At 45.0% G+C, this 22,783-nt stretch overlaps 1 protein-coding gene across 2 annotated transcripts in view; it reads left to right on the top strand.

Annotated features, from left to right (window-relative positions):
• Positions 1–20,890: 20,890 nt before the first annotated feature.
• The window catches only part of MCTP2 (multiple C2 and transmembrane domain containing 2), a 337,462-nt gene continuing 335,569 nt past the window's right edge, over positions 20,891–22,783 (top strand). For both annotated transcript variants that reach the window (XM_073618403.1, XM_073618402.1), the window contains exon 1: positions 20,891–21,037. The gene's annotated coding sequence lies outside the window, so the exon portion shown is untranslated. The remainder of the gene's footprint in view (positions 21,038–22,783) is intronic.

The following is a 22,783-nucleotide window of genomic DNA, read 5'->3' as shown; positions in this document are numbered from 1 at the left end:
AAGGTTCTGATTAACTGCGCCTATCAGTGCCCATCAATTTTATATATCAGTGCCCATCAGTGCCGCCTCATCAGTGCCCATCAGTGCCGCCTCATCAGTGCTCGTCAGTGAAGGAGAAAACAAAATTTTATAACTGAAACAAAGAAAAACTTTTTTCTTTTTAAACATTTCAGTCTTTTTTAGTTTGTTTGGCAAAAAAAAAACAAAAAAAACCCAGAGGTGATCAAATACCACCGAAAGAAAGCTCTATTCGTGGGAGTAAAATGATAAAAAAAAAATTTGGGGTACAATGTTGCATGATAGCGCAATTGTCATTCAAAGTGTGACAGCGCTGAAAACTGAAAATTGTCCTGGGCAGGAAGGGGGGAAAGTGCCCGGTATTGAAGTGGTTAAAAAACCGAACCTTTAGCTATCCTTTAAATGATCTGAATCAGAAGACTCTGATTCACAGAAGGTTGGCAGATCCTTGTTAGGTGAAAAAAAAAAAAAAAGTGATAAAGAAAAAATCACATAAAAACTAAAACCATCCCCGCCGACTCCGACATCTGCATGTGAATGAACGTGTGTAGGGCGTGCACGTGTAAATAAATGATGATTGCATCACACGTTAGGTGTCACCACAAACGTCAGAAGGAGAGCAATAATTCTAGAAACATAATTCATGGTGGAATCTAAACTGATGTCCTGTACAGGCTTTTAAATCGTCACCTTTGGAGTATTTAACCCTTTCCTTCCTTTTTGTACAACTTTGATCAGAGATATAATCAATCGGATCAAACGGTTCTGTGTTTTAACTATTACAAAGTGTCCCATAATGGTTTCTTTACTGTTTAATTTAAAAAAAAAATTATAATTTTTTTTTTTAACCAGTTCCGGACCGGACGCTGCAGTTGTACTGCGGCAGGTTGGCTCCTCCGGGCGAGCCGCCATAATGCTTCGTACACACGATCGGACATTCCGACAACGACATCCTGGATATATTTCTGACGGATGTTGGCTCAAACTTGTCTTGCATTCACACAGTCGCACAAAATGTTGTCGGAAATTCCGAACGTCAAGAACGCGGTGACATACAACACGTACGACGATCCGAGAAAAATGAAGTTCAATAGCCAGTGCTGCTCTTCTGCTTGATTCCGAGCATGCGTGGAATTTTGTGCGTTTACACACGCTCGGAATTTACGATTGTTGTCGGAAAATTTGAGAACCAGCTCTCAAATGTTTGTTGTCGGAAATTCCGACAGCAAATGTCCGATGGAGCCTACACACAGTCGAAATTTCTGACAACAAGCTCACATCGAACATTTATTATCAGAAATTCCGGCACAACTCTACATCGACCCTTTAAGATGCTGCAGGAGGCGTGCGCGCGCCCGCAGCGTGTGCCCGGAGCCGATGCGAGTGCCCAGCGTTACTAGTAAAAAAAATTAATAATAATAAAAATGCCATAAAACTATCCCCTCTTTTGTAGACGCTATAACTTTTACGCAAACCAACCAATATACACTTATTGCGATTTTTTTTTTACCAAAAATATGTAGAAGAATATATATCGGCCTAAACTGAGGAAAAAATTTGTTTTGTTTTTTTTTTTTAATTTGGGGTGTTTATTATAGTAAAAAGTAAAAGATATTGTGTTATTGTCGCTCTTCTTTTGTTTATAGTGCAAAAAATAAAAATCGCAGAAGTGATTAAATACCACCGAAAGAAAGCTCTATTTGTGGGGAAAAAAAGGACGTAAATTTTGTTTAAGTACAACGTCGCACAACTGCGCAATGATCAGTTAAAGCGACGCAGTGCCGCACTGCAAAAAATGGCCTGGTCATTGAGCAGCCAAATCTTCGGGGGCTGAAGTGGTTAAAACAAAGGGTAAGGCCCTTTTCACACTTGTGCGACTTGTCCTGACACTTGGGACTGCAAAACTGCATAACAAGTCATAACCCCATGATTTCCAATGGGTACCGTTCATATCTGTGCGACTTCAAAGTATTCCCTGCACTACTTTGGTCTGACTTTGATGCGACTCTGGTCCATAGACCTTAAGATTACACAAGTGTGAAAGGGGCCTTAAAGAATTCATCTTTGACTGAGGATCTCCTCTAATCCAGACTGAGAGTCCTCGCTGTCTTGCCTGTTCACACCATAGAAACGCAGTCAGGATACGTTCTTGATGCTTTCCTGCATGCACGTTTTTTATGCGTTTTTACGTGTTTTTATGCGCTTCAGTGCTTTTTTTTCTCCCTCTTTTTTTCTTCACCTTAAACAAGGATGTGTGTTCCAGTGTGTTTTTGGTGTGTTTGGGTGTATTCTGGTGCATTTCTGATGAGTTTTACTGCATTCCAGTACAGTTCAGTGCAGAAAAAAATGTAGCATGTTCTACTTTTTTTACTTTTTTTACTGGAACGCACTAAAACTGACCACACTGGTGTGAACTATGCAAACTGAAAACCATATAACCTACTATCCATGCGTTTTTGATGCAAAAAAAAATGCACTGGACTGACTGCATGTGGTGTGAGTGTCAGTGTATTGTACTACTGGTGGTGACTCATGATTTTTTGATTCTTTTAGTGTACTGTATTCTAACTGAAAATCAAATATTCCGCGCTTAGGATCAATATCAGCAAGGAACTGCAGCCCCCTGAGCAAAAGGAAAACACCGAAGTGAAATCCACGTACTACAATATGTTCTAATCGGGGAATGGCGCTGTTCACAGACAATTGGAATGTAAAAGTAAAAACTGAAAAATGAAAAAAAGCAAAATACCAATATATAAAATGTGTGCACCAAAGTCCACAACAAACTTGGTGAGAAGTACTGCAAAAATACTACAACCTATTCCAGTGTGTATATCACATAAGATGTGGTTGTGCAAATCACCACCATTGGTAAAAGGTGAAAATAAACATAAAATCCATAAAACATGAAAAATAGATGTAAGTGACACTAAAAAATATCCACATTTAAAAATCCCACTGACGTGCCCAGTGACATAAAAAATATATAAATTAGACCAAGTGACATAAAAAATAATAAATAATAAGCAGCTGTAAGTTTGTATCCAGTTCTTGATTGTCTGTGTAACAGACCCACCCGGGACAGAGGCTTTTGGAGGGGACTGAATGCTAGCCTCTTGCCTACCGATTATGGGCCCTGGCATTTGGGGGAACGGTGCGCTTTGTGAGCTGTATGCCTGGGGACCCTTGAGGTGGTGTTACTTTGGATTCGGGTCCTTGTCCCCCAGGACACACAGACTCTGGGAACCCTGTGTATGCCACATTGGAAATGGTGACTGGGAGGGTATCTCTTGGATTGCCTAAAATGGGACAGTAATATTTATCCACAATATCTCCCAGGATATATGTATAGACTATTCCTGGTTTGTTTGTTTCTGAACTCAACATGTTCGTTGAGAGAGCTGATCACATTGGCCTCCAGAACTGGGTAGGAGCCAGACAGTCTACTCCTACTATAGTTTGTTGCCTACTAGGCTGAGGAGGGGGGAGATCACTGTTTGTATTGTTAATTGTAATTAGCTCCTGCTATTGTGAGAAGGTGTCCTGTGTTTATACTAATGTGTGAAGCTCAGTGACAACAAGTCTGACCTGTAGTGAAATCCTGATTAATCATAACAATGGTCAGGAAGGCACGGAGTCACATCGGCTGCTTTAAGGCATTAGTTAGTTAGCTCATGTTAATTCTGTTTCTGGTTACAGATGTATTATTAGAGTAATATGAGCAGGAGGGGGGGACCTCCTCTTCTACTGTATATAAGACTTGTAATTTTGGTTCTAATAAAGAGTCCATGTTGAGCAGCTAAACAAGTCTCGTCTTGTTTTGTGCTTGTGAGCGGTTGGAATATCTGATATCTATATTCAGACTGGGAGGAAGCAGTATATGACGAAAGCACTTAAGCGGAGTGTAGGGACGTTCCGTCACAGTCGGTGTGCTGTGAGCCGGCTGATTGGTTGCAGGGAGGGGCGGAGCTCTCACTCAAGGATCATATTACAAGACTTGCTCTCCTATTGTGTCCATAGTGAACTGTTTTATGTGGATCAGTTCAGTCTGATGAATAGATTCACTGAAAAAAATCGATTCAAAAACAGGTTTTCTTAAAATAGAGAAGGGTGTGTCTTCTTCATACAGGAATTTGCACGCATTTGTATAAACAGAAGAAAAAAGTAACGTTTAGATCTTCTATACTTTTCTGAATAACTGATTCTAAACAAGTCTACAGATCAGGAGCTGAGAATTCACTTCCTGCGTCCTCCTTCTGGGTCATTGGCTCCATAAATATTATAGCCAGATTTCACAAGGTGGTCAGTATTGATGGTCTATACATATCTCTCAGATCTGGGCATCATTCACACTTCTGCAGGCCTTAAACGTTTAGTTTTTGTTTTTTAAATAACAAATGTGCCAATGCTTACCTGCTCTGTGTAATGGTTTTGCAAAGAGCAGCCCCGATCCTCTTCTTCTGGGGTCCCCCACAGGCTCCACATCTTCATCGGGTGCCCCCATGGAAATCCGCTTTCCATTGGGGGCACCCATGCGGGCTCGCTCCCTGTACAGGTTTGACCCAGACAATCTGGGTGTTGCAACTTGTGCCCGGGTTTCTGTCCACCTGGAACCCGGACACAACTTACCTCCAGTCCTGCCCAGGGCAAACATGCCAAACTGCACCCCCCCCCCAGACATATAAGTATTATGTGGCAGCAAAGATCCCCCCCCAAAAAACAAAACTGAGCTCTAATCTGCATGCTTAATCCCTAAGCATGAATCCCCCCTCCTCCCAGTACAAATGATTGCCCCCCATCACCAAATCCCCCTCCTTAAAGCGCGGGGTCCACCTATCTATCGTTTTTTTTTTTTTTAGTTCATTCACAAACTTTTCTTCTCAGCATTATATACTCACATATTGTGTGTAATATGTCCGCCTGTGTCAGATTTTGTCGGAAAGAATAACTTATATTATTCACTGCAGGCGGTTTCCATCTTCATTGTGGGCATTTGAAGCCCACAAGCATTTATTTCCTGGATGTGGTGAATGCTGTGCTCCCAGCATTCACCGCTCGTTCCCGCACATGCTCATTGGTATCCTGGGAAGCCTGAGACTAGCTCCCAGGAGTCCGGGAGAGGCTAGAAACACGCCTACTCCCACGGGAGGAGAACCAGGAAGTGCAAAGAAGAATAGAAAAATAAAAGGTAATTACGGCGATTTAAATTTTTTAAACGGCATGTCAGCATCTAGGCAAGGAAGAGAATACATACAGATATTGTTCAAAATTTGGGTGGAACCCCGCTTTAAGAAAAAAAAAAATCACCCCTCTTAGCACAATACCTCTACCCCTAAAATTTCCCCTCCGAGTACACATGCCCCCCACTCCATATCTCCCCTCTTAAGACAAGTCTTCTCCCCCTCCATCCCTCCTCCCAACACAAATCCCCACACTTACCACACTTACCCCCTAGGAGTGGCGGCTGGTGCTTAAAATTTTTGGGGGGCACAAGCAAACTAAAAAATTCTGAAAAAAACCCCATCAATTGCAGCCACAGTGCCATCAAACGCAGCCACTGTGCCCATCAATTGCAGCCACTGTGCCCATCAATTGCAGCCACTGTGCCATCAAACGCAGCCACTGTGCCCATCAAACGCAGCCACTGTGCCCATCAAATGCAGCCATTGTGCCATCAAATGATGCCACTGTGCCCATCAAATGACGCCACTGTGCCCATCAAATGACGCCACTGTGCCCATCAAATGACGCCACTGTGCCCATCAAATGCAGCCACTGTGCCATCAAACGCAGCCACTGTGCCCATCAAATGCCACCATTGTGCCATCAAATGCTGCCACTGTGCCCATCAAATGCTGCCACTGTGGCCATCAAATGCAGCTGCTGTGCCCATCAAATGCCACCATTGTGCCCATCAAATGCAGCTGATGTGCCCATCAAATGCCACCATTGTGCCATCAAATGACGCCACTGTGCCATCAAATGACGCCACTGTGCCATCAAATGCCGCCATTGTGCCATCAAATTACGCCACTGTGCCCATCAAATGCTGCTACTGTGCCCATCAAATGCAGCTGCTGTGCCCATCAAATGCCACCATTGTGCCATCAAATTACGCCACTGTGCCCATCAAATGCTGCCACTGTGCCCATCAAATGCAGCTGCTGTGCCCATCAAATGCCACCATTTTGCCCATCAAATGCAGCTGATGTGCCCATCAAATGCCACCATTGTGCCATCAAATGACGCCACTGTGCCATCAAATGACACCACTGTGCCATCAAATTACGCCACTGTGCCCATCAAATGCTGCTACTGTGCCCATCAAATGCAGCTGCTGTGCCCATCAAATGCCACCATTGTGCCATCAAATGACGCTACTGTGCCATCAAATGACGCCACTGTGCCCTTCAATTGCAGCCACTGTGACCATCAAATGCTGAAACTGTGCCCCATCAAATGCAGCCATTGTGCCCCATCAAATGCTGCCACTGTGCCCCATCAAATGCCCCCACTGTGCCCATCAATAGCTGCCACTGTGACCACCCCCACCCGCGAGCTGTGGGACCTTGCAGCAGGTCAGACAGCGGTGAGCTATGTCTTCTATGCATCTCCTCCCCTCCTCCTGATAGGCGTCCAATTGCAGTGCCTGTCCTTTCAGCCAATCAGGTGACGGGTTGCTTTTCTAACACACCTGGGTGGACTCCGAGCCTATAGCTCTAATCATGTGCTTCAAAAATACACCCCCTCTGCTGTAATTTAGGTGCCCGGCGTCCGAAAAGGGGCCAGACGCCTGAATAGGGGGTGGCGGCGGCCATGGATAGATTCATGCAATGCATGAATCTATCTATTAGTCATAGATGGGAGTGGCTGGAGAGAGTGGGGGGGCGGCCCCGTGCACCCTTCCCCTCCTGCCCACCCATTGTCCTGGGTGCCATTATTTGTTAATGGTACCCCCACGCATCTAGCAAACACAGATACATTTGCAGCCACCAAAATGCATGGTACCGCAGTACTATCTGGTTTGAAGCAACACGATTCCAAAAAAATTAGCCAGCAGTACTTTTTTGCATGTTCCGGCGTGTTAGACAGCCCATTGAAATGAATGGGCCTCCCTCAACATGCCGTGTGGGAGCGTGCAAGAAATGCATGTGCTCAGAAGCATCTTTATGACGTGAAACGTTCCTTAAAGTGACACTTAAAATGATTGTCCAAACCTACCTGAGCTCATCCCTGGTGGCCATACAAGCTTCGATAAATGATTGATTTCTTTTCCGATCAATCTCTTCCAGTAGGAATAATCGATTTATAGTCAGCAACCTGTTCAATCAATATGTCACACAGGGGGAAGTGAATTTCAAACAGTCGTTAAGATATGAGTGTAACTTCGATTGTAAATGATGGATTGCTTCTCTGTTTCTGCCATGTAATCTCATAATCAGATTCATCGAAATGCGATCGTTTTCATGACCAAAGTATCTTAGTGCTGCTGATCAGGGCTGCCGATAGGGGGGCACTACCAATCCTCCTGTAGGGGGCCCAGACACACGGTGGGCCCAGACAGGGAGGGGGATTACAGGAACGATGCACTGTGCTGCTCTCCCTGCAGCAGCTGAAAGCAGGTTTCTCCCCCTCTCCCTCCCGCTGGCATTCAGCTGTTGGAGGGAGAGACACACAGTGCATAGTTCTCCCCAGCGTCCCACTGCACCGATCCTCCTCCCTGTCCTCAGCACATCTGATCCCCCCCCATGTGCCCCCCTGTGTCCCCCCCTCCCACTGGGTGCTGCTGGTACACGGGGGGGGATTTGTCAGCTGTCAGGACTGAAAGCTGGGAATGGGCCAGTACATGTCGTTTCCCGGTCTCTTCTTTTTCTGAATGAACACAGTGAGCGATCGGTAATGATCGCTCCGTGTCCATTGAAAACTGAGCATAGTAAACTATGTTTACTATGCTTCAGTTTATGAATGAACAGAAGCCTCTGGGTTGGATTTACTAAAGGCAAACAGGCTGTGCACTTTGCAAAGTTGCAAGTGCAAGTGCAGTTGCTCCAGAGCTTAGTAAATTAGGTAAATCTTCACTTTGCAAAGAATACCCAATTTACCTGCAAGGAGAATTAAAAAAATATTTTTGCTTGCACATGATTGGATGATGGAAGTCCGCAGAGCTTCTGCTCATTTACTAATCTCTGGAGCAACTGCTCTTGCAGAGTGCAAAGTCTATTTACCTTTAGTAAATCAACCCCACGCTACTGAGAAAGGAATTGAAGAATCTGGGGGTTATTTACGAAAGGCAAATCCACTTTGCACTACAAGTGCAAACTACAAGTGCAAAGTGCACTTGAAATTGCACTAAAAGTGCACTTAGAAGTGCAGTCTCTGTAGATCTGAGGGGGACATGCAAGGAAAATAAAAAACAGCATTTTAGCTTGAATATGATTGGATGATAAAATCAGCAGAGCTTCCCCTCATTTCAGATCTACCCCTCAGATTTACAGAGACTGCACTTCCAAGTGCACTTTCAGTGCAATTTCAAGTGCACTTTGCACTTGTAGTGCAAAGTAGATTTGTCTTTCGTAAATAACCCCATCTGTGTCCTTAATTCCTTTCTCTCTTTCAAAGGTGAGATGTCGGAGGTCTGTTTAGACCACTGATATTTCACCCAAGCCCCACCCCCAACAGCATTGAAAAAATAATAATAATAATAATTAAAAAAAAAAATTAAAAAATAACAAATTATAAAAAATAATTTTCTAAAAAAAAAAAGTAATTTAATTGTAAAAAGTTTTTTTTTTTAATTGTAAAAACAATTTTTTTAAAATGGTAAAAGATAGTTTTTGAAAACGGTAAAAAACTAATTTTTAAAATTGTAAAAAAAACTAATTTTTGAAGAATTGCAAAAACTCATTTTTAAATTGTAAAAATTAATTTTAAAAATTGCAAAAAATACTTTTTACAAATTGCAAAAATGTTTTTTTTTTAAAAATTGTAAAGAATAGTTAAAAAAATTAAGGGCTCATTCACATGGGTTTTCTGGCCCATGTAGTGTGATTGAGCAAATGTTTTACCGTCTGTTACTCTATGGAGATGCAGTGTTTGCATGAACACAGCCTCAGGTACTAATCTGATAGGTGTGCAGGTGTGGGTGAGTGACCCTGAATGCATACTGTCTGTGTTTGAGGCTGTGTACCTGCATCTGCACTCCTGTCAAATTAAGACCTGCGGCTGTGTTTGTTACAGCTGCTACGTCCCCATAGACGCAGTGATAGTGAACCTTGGCACCCCAGATGTTTTGAAACTACATTTCCCATGAGGCTCATGTACTCTGCAGTGTAGTTGAGCAGCATGGGAAATGTAGTTCCAAAACATCTGGGCTGCCAAGGTTCGCCATCACTTCCATAGAGTAACATAGGCTGCCTGCACACAGCGATAGCCACATAAAAAAAAAAAAAAAAAAAAACGCAGATTCACACTGTACAGACCACAGCACCTATGTGAAGGACCCCCAAGGCCTCATTTACACACAGAACTTTATTAACTCAACACAGTTTTATCTTTTAGATTCAGCCCTCGTTCACATTGGAGCGACTTTGTCATGCAATCTGACAAGTCAAATCGCTTGACAAGTCGCATCTTATTGCCGGCAATCGCACTGTTCAAATAGGTGTGATGCCGACTTTGCAGTGCCACATCTATTTAAAAAAGTCGTTCCTGCACTACTTTTGGCGATTTCGGGTGCGACTTGCGTAGACATCTGTGCATGAAGCCGCACAGATGTCTTCCAAATTGTGCGATTTCAGGTGAAGTTACACAATTTCAAAGCCGCAGTCAATGTGAAGGAGGGCTTAGCAGGAATTTTGTAAGATATGTTATGTTTGAGTCCGCTTATAATGATTGTAGTGTATTTTTTGGTGAGAATATTGTTTTGAACATTTCGGAAAGGGGAGGGGGCCCTGTCAGGTAGGATTTATAACAGCATCCCTGCTGCTGATCAATGCAGAGCAATCAATAACATTCCGTGGATGACTGACTCAGTTTGACCAAATCCAAATCTAAACCAATTGTAAATCGATTGAAAGGAAAGTTATCGATATTCGAATGTTTGAGGATGTGATGTTTTGATCAGATCGCACATGGCCACCATTAATCTGGCTATACACTAATAGAGGGCTGTGCCCCAACCCCCCCCCCCCCATCTCTGAGGAGGTACCCACTGATCTATTAGCCAATTTGATGGGGACAGTGGTTTAAGGGGACACTTTGATGAGAACGACACGTGTAAGGTTTGGATAAAGCAAGAAATTTCTTGTGAAATGTGTCAACCTCATTGTCTCCTGCCTGTCTGTGCCTGGATGTTTTTACTCATTTTTTATATAAATAAAGTCGACATTTCATTGCATCGGTGTGTAGCCATTTGTCCTTTCTCTTTTCGCTTGATTTCTGCTAGCAGTGGAAGGGCGCGCACCCCATCACTCGCATTATGCTTTGTGGATTATGGTTTGTATGATTCACCTGTGAGCAGCGGTATCTTTCTACATGTAAGGGGACACTCTGATGAGGACAACACATGTAAGGGGGCACTCTGATGAGGATGACATGAGTAAGGGGGCACGCTGATGAGGACGACATATGTAAGGGGTCACGCTGATGAGGACGACACATGTAAGGGGGCATTCTGATGAGGATGACACATGTAAGGGGGCACTCTGATGAGGATGACACATGTAAGGGGGCACTCTGATGAGGATGTCACATGTAGGGGGCACTCTAATGAGGACGACACATGTAAGGAGGGACTCAGATGAGGACAAGACATGTAAGGGGGCGCTCTGATGAGGATGACACATGTAAGGGGGCACGCTGATGAGGACGACATATGTAAGGGGGCACGCTGATGAGGACAACACATGTAAGAGGGCACTCTGATGAGGATGACACATGTAAGGGAGCACTCTGATGAGGATGACACATGTAAGGGGGCACTCTAATGAGGACGACACATGTAAGAGGGGACTCAGATGAGGACAAGACATGTAAGGGGGCACTCTAATGAGGACAAGACATGTAAGCGGGCACGCTAATGAGAACGACACATGTAAGGGGGCACTCTGATGAGGACAACACATGTAGGGAGGCACTCTAATGAGGACAACGCATTTAAGGGGGCACTCTGATGAGAATGACACATGTAAGGGGGCACTCTGATGAGGACAACACATGTAAGGGGGCACTTTGATGAGGACAACACATGTAAGGGGGCACTTTGATGAGGACAACACATGTAAGGGGGCACTCTGATGAGGACAACACATGTAAGGGGGCACTTTGATGAGGACAACACATGTAAGGGGGCACTTTGATGAGGACAACACATGTAAGGGGGCACTCTGATGAGGACAATCCTTGTAAGTGGCACTCTGATGGGGACCCTGATCTAAGGGTAACTGTGATGCAAACCCTGGTATAAGGAAAAACCCTGATAAAGACTCCTGATGTAAGGGGGGACTCTGATAGAGACGCTCGATATTAAAGGGCACAGGTTCTGTTTAATCATCCTAATGACAGCCCAATACATTCTTATGGTCATGACTCATGGTACAGAAGCGTGTTCGAGTGAACTGGGAATACCGGTTCCCTGTATCTCTGTCACACTGTGTGACAAACTGTCAAAGACTTACACACAGTGTTGACATTATGACCACTGATTTTTTTTTTTACTGCACCTCCAGATGAGATCCAGTCCTGTTTCCAAACAAATATTGGTCCGTACATTCGATGACTGGATGAACCACATACACTGTACCCCCCCCCAGTTAAAGGGGGTAGCGGTTGAGGGGGGGCTAAAAGTATGGTTCAATGGCAGGGTTTTACCGGCCCTCAGCCACTCATGCGAGCAAGAACTTTGCTCAAGTAAAAATGTTCCATCCCGCTCCTTTGAATTTTCTCATCACCGCGATTGAAAACGGATTCCACTAATGGTTAGAATATGTGAATGGAAGTCTACCTGTATACAGCCAGCTTTAAAAGTAAAGGGGATTGTACAAGGGTTGTACAATCAGATTGTAGTGTGTGTGTGTGTGTGTGTGGACAACCTTACTCAGCATGCATGTCCATAAAAGCTGTATTAAACCCAAAACCAGAACTGTAATATATTGCAGCTTACCAATCATTAAATGTGGTGGCTGCATTAGTTTCCTTTTCTTTGGCTTGTTTCCCTCGGTTTTCAGCTGGTGATCTGACCAGCAACACACCTCCTGTATTAGAGTGCCCCCACTCTGGATGAAGGAGCACAGGGGGACAGCAGCATTGTTTATCTGGGAGGAGGAGAGTGTTAGATATACTAGCAGATTTAAATACACTAACAAATTGAAACCAAACTCCAGCTAACACTTTATAATCAGTCACGGCAAACTTTTTTTCCACATTTGGCATAAAGGTTTTACACGAATAAATAAACGTTGATTGTTGTAAGCACCACTGTCAGTGGTAAACGGTTTGTCTCATCCCTGTAACTGCTACATCTGCAGAGCAGCTTATCTGGTGAAAAACAACAGACTTACTGGCCAGATCACCAGGTGAAAATAAAGGAAAGAAAGCCTAAAAAGTAAAACAAATGCAGCCATAATATCTAAGAACTGTTAAGCTGCAATGTGCTAAATATTTGCTTTTGGGTTTAAGCCCCTCTGCAAATTCTATGCGGGTCAGATGCGATCCGAAAAGCATAGATTCGCGTGTCATGTAAAAAAGCATTATTCCCAGGGAGGGCTGTTCACATATATGCAGTGCGAATTAGATCCGGTTTCGAAAAATGGTCCTGTGCGAGTTTAGCGCGGTGCGAATTTCAGCTCCATAGACTTCTATGGGACTAGATTGAATTCGCAGTCCGGTGTTCACATCACTGCAATTTCTTTTTTTCTTTTTTTGCCTAGATCTTATACAAAATAAAATCGCAGATGTGACCACTCCCCTCACAATTCTGCACTAAATTTGCATGGAAACTGCGCATTCTTTTTTTTTTTTTTAATTATTATTTTTTTACCATTTCAAAAAAAAAAATGTAAACATTATCTTGAAACATATACAATGCAAAAAAAAAAAAAAAAAAGGAAAAAAGAAAAAAGGAGGAAGAAAACAGAGAATAAAAAAACGCACATGCTAAGCAGAATTCGCATTGTGATGTAAAAAAATTGCGCTGTGAATTTGCACCGTGTACCGCACCCAATTTGCAATGCATCAGTTTGAACCGGGGCTAATGGCCCGTACACGCGCTCCAAATATCGGACGAAAACGGTCGTCCGATGAAGAATCGTACAATTTTCGGATCGTGTGTACACTACTTCCGACATCCGATCACGACAGTTCATGCGTTATTATTCGATCACATGCACGAAAATTTTCCTTGTACGATTCCAGATCGTACGATTTTCGTTTAGTCAGTACAGTTGTCGTCCGAAAATACAATACAAATACATTACAACACATGACGTCACTTCGATTTTTTTTTTTCTGTGGTACGAGAATTTTCGTGACTTTATCTACCTATTCAATTTCTACTTGCGACTATTAAGCGATAACGGTTGTATGATCTGTCGTACGATATTCGGATCGTGTGTACGGGCCATAATACTGCTTTAATTTTAAATTCCTACATGTTCCCTAGGGCCCATTCACACCAGAAACTGCACATAATTGCGCGTTTTTGACTGCATGTTTACATGCATTCAAGCATTAGAAGAAAAGAGGTTTAACCTTAAACTACGTAGAGGGTTCTTTACTGTAAGAGCGGCAAGGATGTGGAATTCCCTTCCACAGGCGGTGGTCTCAGCGGGGAGGATTGATAGCTTCAAGAAACTATTAGATAAGCACCTGAATGACCGCAACATACAGGGATATGTAATGTAATACTGACATAGTTACATAGTTAGTAAGGTTGAATAAAGACACCAGTCCATCCAGTTCAACCTGAGTGAGTGTGTGTCTACAACCCTGACCCTTGTTCCTAACCCTGTACATCGCACACTCACATCAGTCCCTACCCTCAATCAAAGGTCCCCATTCATATACTAGGGCCAATTTTGGACAGAAGCCAATTAACCTACCAGCATGTCTTTGGAGTGTGGGAGGAAACAGGAGTACCCGGAGGAAACCCACGCAGGCACAGGGAGAACATGCAAACTCCAGGCAGGTAGTGTCGTGGTTGGGATTCGAACCAGCAACCCTTTTTACTGCTAGGCGAGAGTGCTAACCACTACACCACTGTGCCGCCCAACATATAATCACACATAATCACACACATAGGTTGGACTTGATGGACTTGTGTCTTTTTTCAACCTCACCTACTATGTAACTATGTAACTATGACGTGCGCTTGAATGCGTTTTGCCCTGTGTTTTGTGCTGCGGTGCATTTTTCAGTACGTTTTTGGGTTAGGCTTTCTTGGCTTAAATGAGCGTGGTGCAAGTTCATTTGTAGCGTGTATTTGTGGTGTGGAGAAATGCTGTAAGCTCTACTGTTTTTTAAACTAGCGCTGAATGGCACTGCAATGCCGTGAGCTCTGCCCATAGGAAGACCTTGATTTTGGGCTGTCTATGAAGTTGGAGTGCAGTTCAAAATGCATCCAACTGCAGCCAACTGCGTTTTTCCTGTGAAAAGGCCTAGCGCACCCCCCACCCTTGAGCCCCGGTTCACGTTATGCGGTGCGGGGAACCACATGTGATTTTGAACAGGGGAATCTTCAGCAGTGTGGTTTGAGTAATTATTCTGCATAGCTCAAATCGCCCTGAATTTGCACTAAAAACATGCATGACCCTTTATTTTGGCCGCACCAGAATCGGATCCCATGGGTATTTACACCCATGCGATCTGATTCTGAATATTGCACTGGGTTTTGCGAACCAATTTGGGGGTTGTTAACGTAACATGCACACCTGCATTGATTCGCATAAACGGGGTGCAATTTGCATGCGGTGCGCAATCCCCACAGAAGTCACTGCGGATTCCACACCTCATCAGTGTGAACCGGGGCTTAAGCGTTAACCGCTCCTCGCCCGCCATATAACAGAATGACGTCCGCAAAGTGGTTAAGTTATAGGCCGCAATCGTGCGCCCACGGGGGGGGGGGGGGGGGGCGCAGCGCAACGATCGGTGGTGTGGTGTGTCACTCCAACTCCAGTCGTGGTAAGGAGCCTATGACCAATCACAGCTGATCACAGCATGTAACCAGGAAGTGCCGGTAAACAGCTTTCCTCAATTTGCGCTGACAGGAGAGCCAATCGGCAGCTCTCCTGTGAGAGGGGGGGGGGTCTGCGCTAATAATCAGTGCATTGATTATAAGCTCAGCCCCCAACAGAGGTGCCCACCACATCTGCCAATCACTGCCCATCAGCTGCCAGTCAGTGCCCACTAAAGTGCCAGTCGGTGCCCATCAAAGTGCCAATCAGTACCCATCAGTAACGCCTGTCAGTACCTCATCATCAGTGCAATCTATTAGTGCCCATCAGCGCAGACTGTCAGTCCTCATCAGTGCCGCCTATTAGTGCCCATCAGTGCTGCCTATTAGTGCCCATCAGTGCCGACTGTCAGTGCCCATCAGTGCAGCCTGTCAGTGCCCATCAGTGCTGCCTATTAGTGCCCATCAGTGCTGCCTATTAGTGCCCATCAGTGCTGCCTATTAGTGCCCATCGGTGCCACCTATCAGTGCCCATCAGTGCTCTATATCAGTGCCACCTATCGGTGCCCATCAGTGCTGCATATCAGTGCCGCCTATTAGTGCCCATCAGTGGCACCTATCACTGCCCATCAGTGCTGCATATCACTGCCGCCTATTGGTGCCCATCAGGGCAGCATATCAGTGCCTCCTATCAGTGTCCATCAATTCTACATATTAGTGCCTCCTCATCAGTGCCCATCAGTGCCACCTTATCAGTGCCAACTCATCAGTGCCCATCAGTGCCGTCTCATCAGTGCAGCCTCATCAGTGCCCATCAGTGAAGGAGAAAACAAAATTTTATAACAGAAACATTTTTTTTTTCAAACATTTTGGTCTTTTTTAGTTTGTTTAGCAAAAAATAAAACCCCCAGAGGTGATCAAATACCACCAAAAGAAAGCTCTATTTAAGCGAAGAAAATGATAAAAATGTAGTTTGGGTACAGTGTTGTATGACCGCGTAATTGTCATTCAAAGTGTGACAGCGCTGGAAGCTAAAAATTGTCCTGGGCAGGAAGGGGGGAAAGTATTGAAGTGGTTAAAGTAGAACTGAGGCTCAGGCAGCCCATAGACAGTGCAAATTTCTTTCTTGCGACCACGAGTTGCAGGAAATAAATTTGCACGATTCCCCCATCAACACAGACAGTGCTGATAGGGGAATCCCTCCTGCTGAGCAATTTTCAGCTCTCTGCGTGGATGGCTTCCCCCGCCCGCCCCCCGCTATAAGCAGACAATTGCTGGGCAGGAGGGATTCCCCTATCAGCACTGTCTGTGTTGATGGGGGAATCGTGCAAATTTCTTTCCTGCAACCCATAGAGAAGACAGTGATTACAGCTATAGCAGCCACATGCAATAATCGCAAGCGAATCCAGCAGGCTGGTTATACCCAAGTTGATACGGTAGATCAATTCAGCCTGCCCATTAATGGTTCGAATCTTGGACGATTCCTGCTGAACTGGCTGAGATTCGAATCTTCTATGGCCGGCCTTAGGGCCCTTTCACACCGATTGCAGTAGTTGAATACATTTTGAACTGCACTCCAACTGCATAGACAGCCAAAAATCAATGTAATCCTATGGGCATAGCTCACATCATTGCAGTGCAGTTCAGCGCAGTTAAAAAAAAGTAGAGCTTGCGGCATTTTCCGCACCAAAAATGCAGAGAACGCGCTACAAACACACCACGCCCCTTTAAAGTGGAATTCCAGTCTGAGGGGAAAAAAAAATTATTGTAGCTGCCAACACTTCAGCTCCTTTACCCCCCCCCCTTCATGACCAGGCCATTTTTTTGCGATACGGCATTGCGTTCATTTAACTGACAATTGCGCGGGCATGCGACGCTGTAACCAAATAAAATTGATATCCTTTTTTTTCCCACAAATAGTGATTTATTTTGGTGGTATCCGATCACCTCTACGAATTTTATTTTTTGCACTATATACAAAAAAAGACCATCAATTTTTAAAAAAATACAATATTTTTTATTTTCTGCTATAAAACATTCCCAATAAAAAAATTGTAAAAAAATCTAATTTCTTCATCAATTTAGGCCAATGTGTATTCTCCTACATATTTCTGGTAAAAAAAAATCCCAATAGGCGTATATTTATTGGTTTGCGCAAAAGTTATAGCGTCTACAAACTATGGTATATTTATTTATTTATTTATTTTTTTACTAGTATTGGTGATGATTAGTGAGATTGTGAAATTGCGGCAGACAAATAACTGACACTTTTTGGGGACCAGTGACACTAGTACAGTGATCAGTGCTAAAATTATGCACTGTCACTGTACTAATGACACTGGCAGGGAAGAGGTTAACATCAGGAGCGATCAAGGAAGGACTGAGCCTTTTTCTGAGATTTGGTGTTTACAAGTTAAAAACATTTTATTTTGCTAGAAAATTACTTAGAACTCCCAAACATATATATTTTTTCTAACACCCTAGAGAATAAAATGGAGGTCATTGCAATACTTTCTGTCACATCATAATTGCGCAGCGGTCTTACAAGCACACTTTTTAAAAAAAAAAAAACACTTTTTTTTAAATAAAAAAATAAGAAAACAGTAAAGTTAGCCCAATGTTTTTTTATATTGTGAAATATAATGTTACGCCGAGTAAATTGATACCCAATATGTCACGTTTCAAAATTTCGCCCGCTTGTGGAATGGCGACAAACTTTTACCCTTAAAAATCTCCATAGGCAACGTTTAAAAAGGAAGTGGTTAAAAATCTTTCTTGCTGCATTTTTGGTCAGCTAAAAAAACCTGCACCAAAAACGCACCTCCCATTGAAATACATTGAAAATGCCCAGGTGTGATTACTAACTGAATGTAAAGATCTGTGTTTCTGCTTAGCAGGTACTCAGAATCAGCACATTTCCCTCTCACAGAACACGGTTTGCCTTGTTTATACAACCCGCCGTTCTGCCTCTCTCCTGAACGATTGGTGGTTCCCGGAGGACATCACGTCTGCCAGGCCCGCTGATTGGCTCCCACTGTGTACAATCACAGCGGGAGTGGGTTGCCAGGGGTGCGCGCCCCAGACCCGAAAGTTTTAGATCACGTACTAGGCATGTGATCTGGCACAGAGCGGCCACCCTGCTACATTAAATCTGTGTGGGGCGGTCGCTAAGCAGGTAATCTAAGGACACTTACCTGTCCAGGGATCCCGCGATGTCGGCACCCCAAGCCGATTCGTCCATTGACTTCCGGTGCAAGAGCCGGCATTGCAAGTAAGGGAAACTACTGCGCATGCATTTCACTTTCTGAATGGATACACACAAGTCCCAGAAGGCAGTGGGGGGAGGAGGAGGGGCCAGACATGACATAGATCACTGTGCGGCGATCTTACACGGAAGTGGGAGTGGGTACTTGTCAAAACCAGGTACCCGCTCCGCTTTAAGCCAAGAAAGCCAAGCCCAAAAATGTATAGAACAATGCAGCGTAAAACGCACTGAAGAGCGTGTCAAATGCGCTACAAGCGTGCTTCAAATACATGTAAATATGCAGTTACAAATGCGCAGTTATGTGCAGTTTCTGGTGTGAATGAGCCCTTAAAGTGTTACTAAACCAAGCAGTCTGCATTCACTATATCTGGTCTCCCGCAGTACACAGAACATGGAAATGTAATTATTTTAGAAAATATAAACTGCTAAATACCTTTTCTCATCAGCAGTATATAGCAGTCTTGTGACTTCTATCACTGTCCAGCCAAGTACTGGGTAAAGCTTGTAGGAGGAGTTTTCTGACTGTCCTATGAGACTGCAAGACCCCTGACCCTCTGTCTGGACAGTGCTGATTGGCCCTGTGCTGATCACATGCACCCTTCCAAGAAAAAATAAAAACCCCTCTAGCAATACACACCAAATTGAGCATGTGCAGCCCGACTCAATAGACTGTGTTATCAGGAAATTATCAGGGAACAGTAAAAGAAGGGGAGGATCAGAGAAAACAGGATCAAACAGCCTGTTTACACAATGCAGAGGATTAACCCCTTAGGTTCCACAGAGAGTAGAACAAGCATGCTTTACTACATATACAGACTGATGTTACTGTTGTGGGTTTAGTAAGACCCCTTTCACACTCGCGGGCCGCTTTTAACCCCAAAGAAGGGGTTAAAAGTACCTAAAAAGCACCGGTGACGAAGTGCTTTGCAAGCGCTGCCTATTGATTTCAATGGCAGGGTGGTGGAGTAGCGCTGTATACACTGCTCCCACACTGCCCTAAAGATGGTGCTTGCAGGACTTTTTTCCCATCCCGCAAGCGCACCGCCCCAGTGTGAAAGCACTCAGACCAGGGGCGGATTTCTGGGGGGGGGGCAATTGCCACATTGCCCCCCCCCTGAGAAATTAGATGCGGGTGAGCGAGCGGACGGCTCCACGGGTGGATGAGAGAGTGGGCGGCTCCGCGGGCGGGTGAGAGAGCGGGCAGCTCCACGGGTGGTGAGAGAGACAATCGGCAAGGAGTGACAGGTGACGTGGCAAGTGACAATCCGCAACTTGTGGCAGGTGATGTGGTAAGTGACAGTCCGCAACTTGTGGCAGGTGACGGGGCAAGTGACACTCCGCAACTTGTGACAGGTGATGTGGCAAGTGACAATCCACAACTTGTGGCAGGTGACGTGGCAAGTGACAGTCCGCAATTTGTGGCAGGTGACGTGGCAAGTGAAAGTCCGCAACTTGTGGCAGGTGACGGGGCAAGTGACAATCCGCAACTTGTGGCAGGTAATGTGGCAAGTGACAATCCGCAACTTGTGGCAGGTGATGGGGCAAGTGACAGTCTGCAACTTGTGACAGGTGATGTGGCGAGTGACAATCTGCAACGTGTGGCAGGCTACGGTGGCAAGTGACACGCTCGGGGCTCCCACTGATTCTGCATTATGGTGAGTTGAACTATTTCATTTTATATTACAATGTAATAATAGAAATAATGCGCTTCAATCATCCTGACACCATAACAACCATAGTGCTGGGATGATTGAAGCATCAACACCAGCCATTCCCCGATAAATTGCAAAAAAAAAAAACGTATTTTCTGGCAGTGCCCCTCCCGAGACTAGACTCTAGATCCCCCCTGACTTTAACTTTCACACTGGGGTGGCTTTGAGAGACGCTTTTCAGGCGCTTTTCAGGCGCTATTTTTAGCGCTAAAATTCCTAAAATGCGCCTTCAGCGTTAAAAGCGTCTAAAAATAAAAATGTTCTCGAAGGTACAAGTGATTTGTAGAGGAGGGTTTTGTTTTAATATAAAAAATGTATCCGATGTGGATTGCTGATTGGGGAAATGTTACATTGTATCTCAATGACAAGCTTTGGAGTTCCACAGAAGGAAGAATATAAGAGCGTGTTTTGCTACATTGCATGATTTCCGATACATTGTATGATTCCTGATACATTGCATGATTCCCGATACATTGTATGATTCCCGATACATTGTATGATTCCCGATACATTGTATGATTCCTGATACATTGTATGATTTCCGATACATTGTATGATTCCTGATACATTGTATGATTCCCGATACATTGTATGATTCCCGATACATTGTATGATTCCCGATACATTGTATGATTCCCGATACGTTGGACAGACGATTTCCCGACAATCGGACACCTGGGAGATCGGAGTTCTCTCCCCTCCCTGGGCTGGCCGGGGATCGCAGCGATGACAGGTCGGCCTCCTCCCCTTTAGGGGTTGGTTATGGCAGAGAAGGAAGTCGGAGCAGAGAGGAGGCGCTGAGCCCGCTGGAGGGACACGGAGAGGAGTGCGGGGAGCGCAGCGCAGGGCGGAGATGAGCGCAGGAGAGCTGCACAGGTGAGGAGGGGGGACAGGGGAAGAGCTGCACAGGTGAGGAGGGGGGACGGGAAGAGCTGCACAGGTGAGGAGGGGGGACGGGAAGAGCTGCACAGGTGAGGAGGGGGGACAGGGGAAGAGCTGCACAGGTGAGGAGGGGGGACGGGAAGAGCTGCACAGGTGAGGAGGGGGGACAGGGGAAGAGCTGCACAGGTGAGGAGGGGGGGACAGGGGAAGAGCTGCACAGGTGAGGAGGGGGGGACAGGGGAAGAGCTGCACAGGTGAGGAGGGGGGACAGGGGAAGAGCTGCACAGGTGAGGAGGGGGGGACACGAGAGGAGTGGTGGGGGCAGGTGTGGATCACAGCTGGGGTCAGATCATTGTCCACCCTCCAGGAGATGTGGGGTCTGCTGTGTACAGTGCTGTGTTTATGTGCCAGGAAAGTTCCCAAACTCTTTATTTTTGTTGTAAAAATCTCCACAGAACACAACTAGCTCATGATAATACTGTACATGTGGGTTTTATGTACTGAGATCTTCATGTGTGGGTCACAAGTGGGGTGTTATGGAACTTGGGGTGACCACCATCACTAGTGATCAGGCTGTTTGGATTTTTTTTTATTACATATGCTGTTCACATTTGCTGTAGTGATGGAAAGTGGAGGTATAGGCAGTAATTGGGTGACACCCCATGGTGATGAATAGTAGATGGCAAGGTTGGGTGAACGAAAGTCACATTGTTTATAGTTGAGGATAGCCCCTTTCTTTAGATTACTACCCCATAGACATTAATGAGGTGGTACCCAACGTGCCCCTTGGGTGTTGAGGTGATAGACATTAGCATGGTGCTAGTCAATATTCCCCCATTGCCAATAATGAGGTGATACCCAACATGCCCCATAGGCGTTTAGTAAAGGGATACCCAACATGCCCCATAGGCGTTTAGTAAAGGGATACCCAACATGCCCCATAGGCGTTTAGTAAAGGGATACCCAACATGCCCCATAGGCGTTTAGTAAAGGGATACCCAACATGCCCCATAGGCGTTTAGTGAAGGGATACCCAACATGCCTAGGGTTGCCACCTCATCCCTTTAAACCCAAACACATATGAATTACACAGGTTTTGAGGCAAATTTAATGCAGATAAGGCACCAAGTGAGTTTAATTACCACCTTAATCAGCCACAGAACCTGTGTAATTCATGTTTGGGTTTAAAGGGATGAGGTGGCAACCCTAACCATGGCCCATAGACACTTAGTGAGGGGATACCCAACATGCCCCATAGACAGTAAGGTGATACCCAACATGCCCCTTAGGCACTTGGTGAGGTGATACCCAACATGCCCCTTAGGCACTTGGTGAGGTGATAGCCAACATGTCCCTTAGGCACTTGGTGAGGTGATAGCCAACATGTCCCTTAGGCACTTGGTGAGGTGATAGCCAACATGCCCCTTAGGCACTTGGTGAGGTGATAGCCAACATGCCCCTTAGGCACTTGGTGAGGTGATAGCCAACATGCCCCTTAGGCACTTGGTGAGGTGATAGCCAACATGCCCCTTAGGCACTTGGTGAGGTGATAGCCAACATGCCCCTTAGGCACTTGGTGAGGTGATAGCCAACATGCCCCTTAGGCACTTGGTGAGGTGATAGCCAACATGCCCCTTAGGCACTTGGTGAGGTGATACCCAACATGCCATATAGGCATTTTACTGAGGTGATACCCAACGTGCCTTATAGACATTGAGGTGACACCCATCATGCCCATTA

This window comes from Aquarana catesbeiana, linkage group LG03 (genome assembly GCF_042186555.1).
Source record: "Aquarana catesbeiana isolate 2022-GZ linkage group LG03, ASM4218655v1, whole genome shotgun sequence".
Taxonomy (NCBI): domain Eukaryota; kingdom Metazoa; phylum Chordata; class Amphibia; order Anura; family Ranidae; genus Aquarana; species Aquarana catesbeiana.
Note: the sequence above shows the minus strand (reverse complement) of the source record. Positions and strands in the feature narration are given on the sequence as shown.